The sequence below is a fragment of the Cupressus sempervirens genome, chromosome 3 (assembly GCF_028749045.1).
Source record: "Cupressus sempervirens isolate cs-2001-9-10 chromosome 3, ASM2874904v1, whole genome shotgun sequence".
NCBI lineage: Eukaryota > Viridiplantae > Streptophyta > Pinopsida > Cupressales > Cupressaceae > Cupressus > Cupressus sempervirens.
This window is the reverse complement of record NC_143120.1, coordinates 916717964-916731288: the sequence shown is the minus strand read 5'-3', so window position 1 is coordinate 916731288 and position 13325 is coordinate 916717964.

The following is a 13325-nucleotide window of genomic DNA, read 5'->3' as shown; positions in this document are numbered from 1 at the left end:
CAAGGAGTGTTTCTTGAAGAGAATTAGCAATTTTCCCCCACAGGTGCCTGATCTCAAACTGCAAATCATGAAAGATCCTCCTATTCCTCTCAAGCCAAACATGCCATAAAATAAGGGAAGGGTTGATAATCCAAGAAACTTGAAGAAAAGAATTCTTGGAAGGGTAATGTCCCGAATGGTCCCAGAATCTAGACAAAGAGGAAACATGCTAGCACATGCATCCCCACACACTCCACCAGAAGTGCCAAATCTATTTGGCAAAGGGGCACTGGAAAAAAAGGTGAGATACTATCTCTTCACTATTGCGACAGAGAACACAAATGGAAGGCCCCTAGAAGCTTCACTTGCATAGATTATCCCAAGTGAGACAATTATTGTAAACCAAAATCCAGAGTAAAAAGTTACACTTAGGCCATGAAAAACTATTCCAAACTTTCTTCCATGAAGATACCTCCACCTCACCAAAAGGTTGCTTTGTTAGTGCAAGGTACCAAGAAGAAATAGAATACTTACTAGAAGAAGCACCTCCCCAAGCCAAAATATTAGGTTCCTGCAATGAGCTGCATTCTCTAGAAGCCAATATCTGAGATAGTTCCAACCGATCTCCCAGTGAGCCACCCAGAGGCCAATCAGAAGAATTCTTCCATCTATAACCCACAGAAAGGCTAGGGTTAAAAGCCTCCTTATAATGAGCCACCTTATTCCATCTAGTAGAAAGGAAAGAATCACAAAGAGCCTGCAAGTGAGGATGAGAGGAAAGGAGAGGAGGATGCCCATTCCAAGAATCACTCCAAAATCGAGCCTTAGTGCCTCTGTTGCAGATCCAAAATAAACTTCTCTTCACTAGGTGAGCACCAATCTTGAGGGTATTCCACTACATAGAGCCTCTTCCCTCAAGAGAAAACCTCAAAATATCCGAAGGTTCAACACCAGATAAATACTTGTGTGAAAGGATACGGGCCCAAAGCTGAGATTGACTAGTACACCAAAAGGCAATAGAGTTTGACTACACAAGATAGCAAACCGAAGGCCAAGGCCTTCTTCCTTTTTTGGCCTATAAATAGTATCCCAATTGATGAGGCTCCATTTGGTATGTTGCAAATTGCCACTCCAAAGAAATTGGTGAGAGAGGGCATCAAATTACTTAAGAAAATACACTAGGGAAGCCTAAACCATGCTTCTATATATGGGTAGAGCCTAAATTATAGATTAAAGGAGTGTCACCCTACCAACAATAGAGAGCCACCTGTGAGTCCAATGATTGACCCTTTGTTGAGTTTTTTCAAGAAAACTTTGCCAAAAAATCCTAGGCTATCTACCCACCACAATAGTGACCCCCAAGTAAGTCAGAGGGGGAGATGCAATCTGAAATCTTAGGTTATTAGCAATCCTCCACTGGATCAGCTCAAGAGTGTTGAAGAAAACAATAGAGGACTTGTGGTCATTAATTTTTTTCCTAGAGATAGCCAAATAAGTATCCAAGGTGAGTCGAAAGGCTTTAGCTTCTTGAATCCGAGCTTTCCCAGAAAGGGTGGTATCATCAACAAACTGGAGGTGAGAAAGAGCAGGCAAACTATTTCCCCAATGCCATCCTTGAATCAAATTTTGGGAAACATGAAACTTGATAAGTCTACCAAGTCCCTTAGCCATAATGATAAACAAATCAGGCGAGATGGGATCTCCCTGACGAAGACTTCTAGAAGCCCCAAAAAGCTCCATCGGTTCACCATTAAGAAGGACCGAGAAGGAAGGAGTAGTAACACAGCTAAGAACCCATCTAACCCAATCTTGACTGAAGCCAAAAGCTAGAAGATTTTTCTGCAAAAAATCCCAATTGACTCTATCATAAGCCTTAGCCATATCAAGTTTAATAAACATAGCACATTCCCTAGAAGTACACATAGAGTGAATAGCTTCAGAAGCAATAACCACCCCATCGAAAATTTATTTTCCTGCCACAAAACCCCCTTTTTACTTAGAGATAACGGTGGGAAGGAAAACTTTAAGCCTCTCTGCTAGGAGCTTAGTGATAATTTTATAGACCACATCACAAAGAGCAATGGGCTTGAAAAAGTCCAGCTGATTAGCCTCTTCCTTCTTCGGAACAAGGACTAAGAAAGTAGCATTCAAGGCCCGAAGCATTTCTTTGTTGGAAAAGGATTCCTGAACCACATCCAAAAGGTCATGATTGATAATATCCCAAAATTCTTGAAAGAATTCAATAGGGAAGCCATCTGGCTCCAGAGCTTTGCCCTTCCACAAGCTAAAGATTGCCCCCTCCAAGTCAAACATACTAATTGGACTCATAAGAGAATCATTCATCTCCTTGGTCACAATAGAGGGAATACAAGATAGTATTCTCCTCAATCTTTGTTGGAGGTAAATCATCTGAAAAGAGAGCAGAGTAAAACTGAATAGCTTCTTTGGAAATAGGTTGAGAAGAAGTCAGATGCGTCCCATCAGAAGTAACAAGAGAAGAAATGTAACTCCTATTACATCGAGCCTACACAAATTTATGGAAAAATGCAGTGTTCTTGTCCCCTTCCTAAAGCTAGTCAACTCAAGCCTTCTGTTTCCAATAAATTTCTTCTCTAAGATCCCACTTAGCTAAATCAGTAGAAGCTTGGGATTCTACAATGTTAAGAGCTTCTAAAAAACTGAGATCCTAAATCTGCCTTGTAATAACATCAAGACGATCCTGAGACCTTTTCTTCATAATATGGAGATTACCAAAACAATTCCTGTTCCAATGCTTCAACTTCCTTTTAAAAATTTGAATTTCTTTAGAGAAGGAGAACATAGCAGTGCCATAGGTAGGGCCTCCCTGTCTCCACTAGTGAGCCATTAAGTCATGAAGAGAAGAGTCTAAAGACCACATCAGCTGGAACTTAAAGGGAGGCTTCTTGGGGATAGCAACATAGCTAGCTGTGAGCTTAATAGGCTAGTGGTCAGAACCTCTCCAATCAAGAATTTCAGAAGAGAGTGAAAGAGAGCCAAAATTTCAAAAGCAAGAAAGAAGGAACCTGTCCAAGCATTCTGAGATAGCATCATTTCCAACCCTTCAATTGTTCCAAGTAAAGAGCCCATTGAGAGGTTTGACATCAGAGAGATCTAAAAAATCAATATTTTGTCAAAGATGCTCAAAAGAAGGACCCAAGCGAGCCAACCCACCCCTCTTCTCCTCTAAACTAAGAACAGAGTTGAAGTCTCTAGCTACAATCCAAGGCAAGAAAGGATGATAGCTTCTGACATCCCTAATATGATCCTAGAGCTTAGACTTGCCAGGGAGATCAATAGGAGCATACACATTAGTAAAAAGAATCATCTCTCCAATTTCTAGAGAGGAAGCAACCATTGAAAGAGCCGAGAGGCAAGAGACCCAGTAAAGTGGCGTAACTTTTCTAGGATCCCAGCAGATGGCAAGACCACCAGAGCTGCCCAAAGCACCGATGTGCTGACATTGGCCTAGAAACCAAATTTTAGGAGCACATCTAAACATGGAGTCCACTGAAAGCTTGGTCTCCCAGATACAAAGGATATCCAGAGAATGCTCAACCACTAGATCATGAATAGCTTTTTGTCTGTGGGTGCTATTCAACCCCCTCACATTCCATGAGAGAATAATCATTGAATAGAGTGGGGAAAATGCTCATCCAAGGTCTTGACAACCCCAGACTCTACCAGTAAATCTCCTATAAGTTTAATTTTTTCGTGACCCTACTTTCACCCAACTCTTGAGGGAGTAGCAAAAGAGACTTTCTTAAATGGTCTTTGCATCAGGCCCAAATCAAGAGAAGATCCCTTTCCTTTACCAGAGGAAAACACATCTTCAACCAAATCTACTAGAAGAACATCCTTTTCCTGTGGAGAAAGAGAAACCATAAGGGCACCAGACTCAGGGCCAATAGAAGTCTTTGGCATATGCTGAACTACAACATCCTGGTTGCCACTAAGAGTAGAACTCCTCCCATCTAAACCAGTAGCTGCACACTGAGCCTTTGCAGGAATACCTTCTTCTATAACCATATTGTCAAGAACCTCAAAACAATTAAACCCTGAGTCCACTTGCCGATCTAGATGAGATTGTTTTTGACCCCGCTCCTTAGCATAGTTTCGAGCCGGGATAAAACCATCCTTATCAGGACCAGTAGTACTGGATGGCCCTGGCCCCTGACTTGAAGTGTTCATTTGAGCTTTCCCTTTACCTACACTATCAGTCTAAACATTTCCCTTTCCATTAACATTTTGACCATTCTCCTTACCATCATTAGCCATCCTTCAGCCAGAAAACCCAACATGGGTACCATTGCCTTTGGAGGCTTGAGGGCATCGACACTGTAAATAACCATACACATTACAAAGGCAACAACGGAAGGGAATAGATTCATAGTCTAGTTGTTGGATCCAAGAAGAAGAGTCAAGACAAATTTCTAGAGAATCTGGCAAAAGATTATTTAAATCAATTTCAACACAAATACGGGCATAGGAAATTACATTTTTTTCCAGAGATTGGTGGGCTATAGAAGTCAGCTTTCCAAGCACAGCGGCAATCTGTCGCAAGATATCCTCACGCCAGAACTCCAAAGGAAGTCACGGCAGGCAGACCCCAATAGGAACTCTCGAAGGAACATCCTCAGTGGAATTGAACCCTGGATGCCAAGGTTTGACAAAAAGACCTACATTATCATAAAAATATGGGCCTCCCTCAAAGACCCGCTTTCGATCTGACATGCAAGAGAAATTCACCAAAAAGTAGCTATTCCCAGCCAACATAATGTCCATATCACCTTCCACCTGCCATGAACAGTGAATCCAAGCTTCTAGAGCTGCTAGGGATATCAGAATGCCAAGAAACTTGCATATCAATGCATGTGTGGCCAAATAGTCCACATCCTCCATTATACCTTCTGGAGGAATAACCAGCACAGGCCAATCCTGGCTACACAGAAAACAACAATTAACTTTATTTAACTTCTAGCACTTGCTAACATAAAATGGCTCCTACTCTTGTGACCTCACCCTGGGAGAAGATCCATCACAACCAGAGGCTCCAATAAGAATGAGACTTGTGGAAACCCCACTCACAGCCATAATAGGTAGGCAAACAAACTTTGAAGAAAAACTCTTAAAATCTATTTTCCACAATAAACGTGAACCCTGCACAACAATAATTGTCCAAAATATTGAATCTACAAAAGGTCACACCAGATTGAAGAGAAATGGGGCGCTCTCCCTATGCATGCACAGCCCAGTGGCTACAAAACAAGCTTTTGAAACCCTCACACATGGCCGCTTCTAGTTCCTATCCTCCCTTCATTGCTCTCCCAAAACATCCCTGATCCATAATTTCTGGATCACCACCACTTCTTCTCATTCTTCACTTTTTGGTTACCCAGTTTTACCATCGATACCTATCATAATTTCTTTATTATATAACCAATGCACCTGTTGCATGTTGTATTAAGTTTTCAATATTTTTCATAGTGGAATGAAAGATGTGTGTCATTCTCAATACTCTGTTTTCTCTGTTTATTTTAATCTTGCAATTATGGAAGAAATTTTACACGTAGGACTAATTCATTCACAAATCTTAAAAAGTTATTTGTCAAGAATAATTGAAATTTTATAATTTATTGAAAACGAATATAAATTCAAATCTAATGTTATTACGCAGAAGATAGCAGGGAACATTGAAAATGAATTCTTTGTGTTGCTCTTTAATAGGTGCAGATTATACAAGATAAAAAGTTAATCACTCAGCTCATTAAGGACAAAGAATATTGCTGGCACAGTTGGTACATGATGGTAATCTCTCCACAACGTCAAACAGAATATTGACGCTTGGTTTTTTGTAGCTGTCATCTGCACCAGCAGTTACTTTTACATCTGTCCTCAGGTTATATCGAGCAGAAACTTGCAGGACAAATAAATGTGTTAGAGCAAACACTATCATAATTCTAATAACCTTTGAGCATGCCATTTTCACTGCTGAAGTAAATGTGTTAGAGCAAGCACTATCATTGAGATCGAATGAATTGATCAATTCAAAAATTTGAAGTCATAGATGGACATGACCTTGTTGACACACTCATATCTTATTCCTAAATACAATTCGTCAGTGGAATTTACTATGTATTATATCTGTTGGTTCAATGGTCACATAGTTCACAGCAACTATATATCTTATTCAAACCTAAGTGTTTAATATTTGTTATATCACTTATGAGTCCAAATTGACCTCTGATTTTAAATTTTGCAAGTATAAATTCTTCTATTGGATTTTACAATAATTAGAATTTTTAATTTTTACATATAACATCATCTCTTCTTTAAACCCATTTAATAAGTTGTCAGACACAAAATTATTAGTTGCTATCTTTTATTCATAAATTAATAAGTTTTCAACTAATAATTAAATTGCTAATAATTACTTACTTGAGGTGTCAATATCAAATCCCCGATACTATGGTTGAGATGAGAAATCCTTTTTTTTTTTTGTTAAAATAATATTTTCACAAATATTAAAAAATCAAGTACTTTTAAAAGATTAGTAATTATTCAAAGAGTTTCTTGATATTTTCCAAATATTTTAAAAATCAGCAATCTTAAAAAAAACTAATTATTATTCAAAGAATATCTTAATATTTCACAAATACTTTTTACCAACCATAATTATGTTTTTTAAGCTTATAATAACTAATCTACAAAAATCTCATGCCTTGAAACTTTGAAAGAAAACTACTCATCGGAAATATTCTTTACTATCGGAAATATTCTTTACTATGACTAATGATGATGTAATAATTTTCCATTGAATAACAAGGTGATAAGGACAAATGTGGTTCTCGTGCCTCTTCAACGCGTTATAATTTTAACTTTGAAGATCAATCTTGTTAGCGAATTTCAAACATTGACCAACTCATACACCCCTCCTCTCTCTGCTGGTAAAAATAAAAGCACCATTGACACCACCGATGTCCCTCTGCCGCCTCTTGAAATGCTGCAATTCAACACGCCATACTTTTACTTTGAATCTCACCATTCTTCCGCGAATTTGAAGTTTGTCCTATTCCAGCATACTCTTCTTATTCGTAGCCATTCCTCATCTTTGTCGCTGTTTCCCTTTCGTCGCATATCTTTGCCTAAGATTAATCTCTCTTACAGTTAATATGGTGAGATCAACATTTATGAAAATTATGGCACTACTGCTCGTTCTAAACGTTTTGTTTTCCTCGCTGCATCTGCTCGACCAATCATCACGGAGAAAGTGAATCCAATTGCAGGCATGACCGACAGTAAAATAGTAGAAAATATGGAGATATTATCATCGGGTTCCAATTGTTGGGGAGAGACCCTAGCTGCCGCAAAAGATAGAAGCAAGACTATCGCGATGGAAACCTTTACATTTTTTATGGTATTTTGTGCTCCGCGCTAACAAGGAGAAAAATATGTGCCACCTTCCTCCCACATTAATCACTCAAATTAACGCTTTCATCCTTTGGATTACGGAGCGTGTAATTATTTTCTTTTTTATTATTAATTTTAATTATTTTAATGTATAAATTGTGAGCTTTTTAATTAGCCCAGAGGTTCTTCAGGAAATCCGTGAAACTCTAGTAATCACAATAGTGAGAATTTTTGGAACATATGTAATTAGTAACCAAAATATAACTAAATACCAATGTTATTTCAGATCGTGATTATTAAAATTTACTTATTTAGAATTTATGTTTTTCATAACTAATTAAACATGAAACATTTAACTATTTGTACAAGATATTTTTGTTTTTAAAATAAATCTTTAAATATTAAAAAACCAACAAAATGTTTAACTTGCAAAAAGAGGGGTAAAAATTTATTAAGACAGAAAGGAATACAACAAGGAGCTCGATCGTGAGCAACAAGATCATCAAATTCTTACACCATCTCAAAGGAAAGTTGCCTCCTATCCCTAATATTCCAACCCGGATCATGACTAGATGCCCATTTGGCTAACAATCAGCAGTTCTATTCCATTCACGAGGAATATACGTGAACCTAATGAACCATCAGTGTTAATTTTCAGAACTCCACAGGGAGGAGGAGTCCAGTGCCCATCCCTGTTAAGCTGACCCTTCCTCCGATGGTGAAGCTGCCTGGACATAGAAGGAAACCTATGAGCTACAGCCCCATCCTGCAGAGAAAAATTGAGGCAATTACAGATAGCAAGATCAACCGGATCCATACCCCCATCAAGCTCACACTTCACAAGAATAGTTTCCTGAAGAGAATGTGATATTTTCCACCAAAGATGCAAAACACCAAGCCGAACATCTTGGAATATGCGACGATTCCTCTCCAACTAGATATGCCAAAGCATGAAAGATGGGCCAGCAATCCAAGCAGCATGGAGAATAGAAGACTTGGAGGGAGCAGTACCCAAGCGGGCCCAGAACTCAGGCAAAGAGGAAGCATGCCGACAAGAGCAACCCCAAGTGCTCCACCAAAGGTGCCATATCTGAGTAGAATAGGAGCAATGGAAGAACAGATGGGAGACAGACTCCTCTCCATTACCACACAAAACACAATAAGAGGGGCCCTGAAATCCACATTTACAAAGATTATCCCAGGTAAGACAACAGTTGTGAGCCACTAGCCACATGAAAAAATTGCACTTGGACCAAGAAACTTTATTCCAAACTTGCTTCCACCAAGGGACCTCAGCATCCCCAAATAATTGTCTAGTTATCTCCTGATACCCAGTAGAGACATGATATTTACCAGACAAGGTACCGCCCCAAGCCAAAACATCTGGACCAAGCAAAGAAGAACACTCTCTAGAGGCCAGAATTTGAGAAAGCTCCTGACGATCCATGTCTATACCTCTAGGAGGCCAATCAGAAGAATGCTTCCATCTGTAACCAACAACAGGTCCCAATTGATAAGGAGTCTTGTAATGAGCCACTTTATCCCATCCAGCAGCAAGAAAAGAGTCACAAAGAGGCTGAAGATGAGGGTATATGGATAAAATGGAAGGGAATCCATCCCAATCATTGGACCAAAACAAAGCCCGAGAACCTCCTTTACATATCCAAAATAGACCCCTCTTTACCAACATCGCACCTGTCTTCAAAGTATGCCAAACCATTGAGCCACGACCTTCAAGAGGAAGTGTAGAAACAGAGCAAGGATCAGCACCATGAAAATAATTATGAGTGATAATACGAGCCCAAAGTCGATGTTGTCTAGAGCACCATTGCCAATAAAGTTTAGCAGCCAAAGCTTGACTACTCAATAGAGCAGATCGAAGACCAAGACCACCCTCCTTTTTAGCCCTACAAACAGTTGCCCAATTAACCAAGCTCCATTTAGTACTATGCAAATTACCACTCCAAAGGAATTGTTGAGAAAGAGCATCAAACTCCTTGAGAAAGTAAATAGGTGCAGCGTGAACCATGCTTCGATAAGTAGGAAGAGCGTGAACCAAAGCAGAGTACTCTTCTGGGTTGCCAGAGTTTGTTTATGATGAATTTTCCTTTGAGTTTGGCTTGGTCAGGCTATTTTTAGCAATTTTGGAGTTATAAAGATAGACCCCTGCTATTTTTAGAAAAGGGGTATGGTCATATGCAGTTCTATCATGTTAGCTCCCAGTCCAAATGACATTCAAAAAATGTTGAGTAATGATGGAGATATTAATGTTTATTTAGTTAAAATAAACATTATTGGTTTTGAGCCTATATTGTTAAGTTATAATATATAACTTAAGTGAGGGTCATGATATCATAAAAGGGGCCATTGTTTCAATTAATTGTGGGTCCAAGCTTATGGAAAAATTAAAAGGGATTTTCTAAGTTTTAATGTAATAACATTTTTTATGTTATTATTATATCTTTTATCCCACATTGAGCATGGAGACTCATTCTTGAGTCGACGAGTCCTTATAAAAAAACCTTGTCTTCCTTCAAGAGCAAGTTATGAGAAGTGCTTAAAAACTTTGCCTTGTGAAATTTCTTGAAGTTGTGGCAACAAGGGTTTCTACAAGTTTGAGAAGAATTCAGACTATGGAGGACGTAGTATCTTCAGAGTTGATGCAATTTGAGGGTGTGAAATATCACTTAAATTTTTCCTATGAGTTGACTTCATTCTGGAGTCAATATTGTGTTTAGTAGGAAAGAATTGGATGAATCTGTTACAGGTTGGAAGGGGTTATAACAGCAGCTACAGTGCTGTGAGCAGTACAGTGCTACAGTGAATTAAAAATCAAAGATTTAATATTGCGGTTTTTGATAGGCGTTGCCCAAGGAGGAAGCAACTAGTAGCGTGGTTGCGTATCAGAGACAAAAATTAGGTTTTTTTCAACTATTAATGATGATGTTTTTAATGTATGCTTCCAGCAATAAGTATTTTACAAACATTAGGAGCCATCTGAATAAATGAATTTGATTAGCATTATAATCAAATTTGAGTTATAATTTGAGGTAGATTAGTTTTCAATATTTGTATTTTCTTTTCATCAACTCAAAAACCCAAAAATAGCTTAAAACATTCAAAAACAAACCAAAAACAATTATTACACCCAGGGAAACAAACAGTGATCAGCGTAGAGCCTATTTGGGGTTCTTACATAGAAGCACCAAATAGTTGAGAAGGTTGACCATTAATAAGAACAGAAAAAGAGGCAGAAGTAACACAACTCATAATCCAACTCACCCAGTCAGAGCTAAATCTGAAAGAAAGAAGAATACTCCTTTGGAAGCTCCATTTAACTCTATCGTAGGCCTTAGCCATATCCAGCTTAACAAACATGGCTCTCTCCCTTGAAGTAGCCATAGAGTGAATAGCCTCAGTAGCAATAACCACCCCATCCAAAATTTGTCTGCCAGCAACAAAACCACCTTGTTCTTCTGAGATAATAATGGGAAGCCACCTTTTCAATCTCTCAGCAATCAACTTAGTAATAACTTTGTAAACCACATTACATAAGGCAATTGGTCTAAAAAACTCCAATTCATTAGCACCCTCTCTCTTAGGAATAAGAGTCAAGAATGTAGAGTTCAAAGCTCGAAGCATTTGCTTGCTAGCGTAGGATTCTTTAACCACCTCCAACAAATCATGATTAATGATGTCCCAAAATTCTTGAAAGAATTCAACTAGAAAGCCATCAGGACCAAGAGCCTTCCCCTTCGACATGCCAAAGACCACCTCCTCCAGCTCTTCCAAAGAAATAGGACGCATGAGATAATCATTCATTTCCTGAGTGATAAGGGAAGGAATACAGGACAAAATAAGATTTTCTTCATTATTAGCAGGAGGAGAGTCCTCAGAGAAGAGGGTAGAGAAGTACCAAATAGCCTCCTAGAACAAAGTTGGCAAGGAATTCAGTTGGATAACTTGAGAATTAACCAAAGAAGAGATAGCGCTCTGATTTCGGCGAGATTGCACTATTTTATGGAAAAAGGCAATGTTACGATCACCTTCCTGGAGCCAATCAACTCTAGCCTTTTGCTTCCAAAAAATTTCCTCTCGAAGTTCCCATTCTTCTAGAGCTCTAGAAGCAAGGTATTCAGCCTTGCCAAGATCCTCTGAGAAATCTCGATCTCTAATCTCCCTTGTGATGACATCAAGATCTTCTTGAGCAAGCCTCTTCATAAAGTGAAGGTTCCCAAAGCATTCCCTATTCCATATCTTGAGCTACCTTTTAACATATTGAAGCCTTTTAGAAAATGAGAACATCGCAGTACCATATGCAAGAGCACCATCTTTCCACCAACAAAAAACACAATCATGAAGAGAGGAGTCCCAAAGCCACATCAACTGGAACTTAAAAGGAGGATGCTTCAGAACAGAAGCCCCTATAGCAAAAAATTTGATTGGCCAATGATCTGAACCCCTCTAATCAAGGATTTCTGAAGAGATAGTAAGGGTGCCACTAACCTAGAAGCAAGAAACAAGAAATCTATCCAGACATTCTGAGATAGCAGCAACACCAGTCCTGTGATTATTCCAGGTATAGAGGCCATTAGAAGGCTTAACATCAAAGAGATGGAAAAGAGATATATGTTGCCGAAGAAGAGTAGAAGAAGGCCCCAATCTAGCCAAACCACCATGCTTCTCCTCCAGACTTAAAACTGAATTGAAGTCCCCTGCTAACACCCAAGGATGATAAGGATGACAATTTCTAAAATATTGAATATGTTCCCAAAGTTCCTCCTTTCCCACAAGATCAACAGGTGCATACACATTAGTAACCATGATTACCTCTCCTGAGTCTAGAGCAGAAGCTACCATAGAGATAGCTGAGCAAGAAGACATCCAGCCAAGAGGAGAAATTTTTTGAGGATCCCAAAATATAGCTAAACCACCCGCACTACCTGTTGCCCCAACACACTGGCATTGGCCACGAGACCAAATACTAGAGGCATGTTGGACCATAGACTCCACAAAGAGCTTAGTCTCTTGGATACAAAAAACATCACGGCTATGATCAACCGCCAAGTTATGAATAGCCTTTTATCTAGGGATGCTATTCAACCCCCTTACATTCCATGAGAGAATAATCATCATTGGGTAGAATTGGGAAAATGAGAATCCAAAGGTTTCACTGAACCAGACTCAATCAATATATCTCCTATGAGTTTAATTTTCTCTTGGTCTATTTTGTGCCCACTCCTTAGAGGAGTAGAAGAAGCCCACTTAAAGGGTCGAGACATCAACCCCAAGGGGAGAGGAGAACCCTTGCCCTTACCTGATGGTAGCACATCCTTAACCAAGTCAGCTAAAACAACATCATTATCCTCCAACATTGCAGGAGTCACCAGAGCCTCTGTCACAGGAGTTACAGGGACCTCATAGTTCTGATATACTACAACTTGGGATGCCCCATAAGCATCATTAGGAACAGATCTCTCATCTGGGCAAACTGGATCAGAAGAGATAGGAGGAGGAATACCCTCCTCTAGAACCATACTATCCAACACCTCAAAGAAGTTAAAACCCGAATCAGATAATCTTTCTTTCAAAGGCCTCTTTTGACCACGGCCCTTAGCACGAGGGCGAACATGGGTAAATCCATCCTTATCCTACATTTGAGCCTTACCCTTACTTGTAGCATCTTGCGGATTCATCCCCTTGGTAGTATTAGCCATTTGAGATTGTCCTTTCCCTGTAGTATCTGCCAAACCACCAGTACTGCCAGCTGTAGAACCATCCACTCCTTTGAAACTTGAGTTACGGGGACACTGACGCAATAAATGACCATACTCATGACAAATCTGACAACGGAAAGGAAGAGATTCATAATCTAACTGCTGCACCCAAGAAAAATCCTCCATACAAATTTCCAAAGA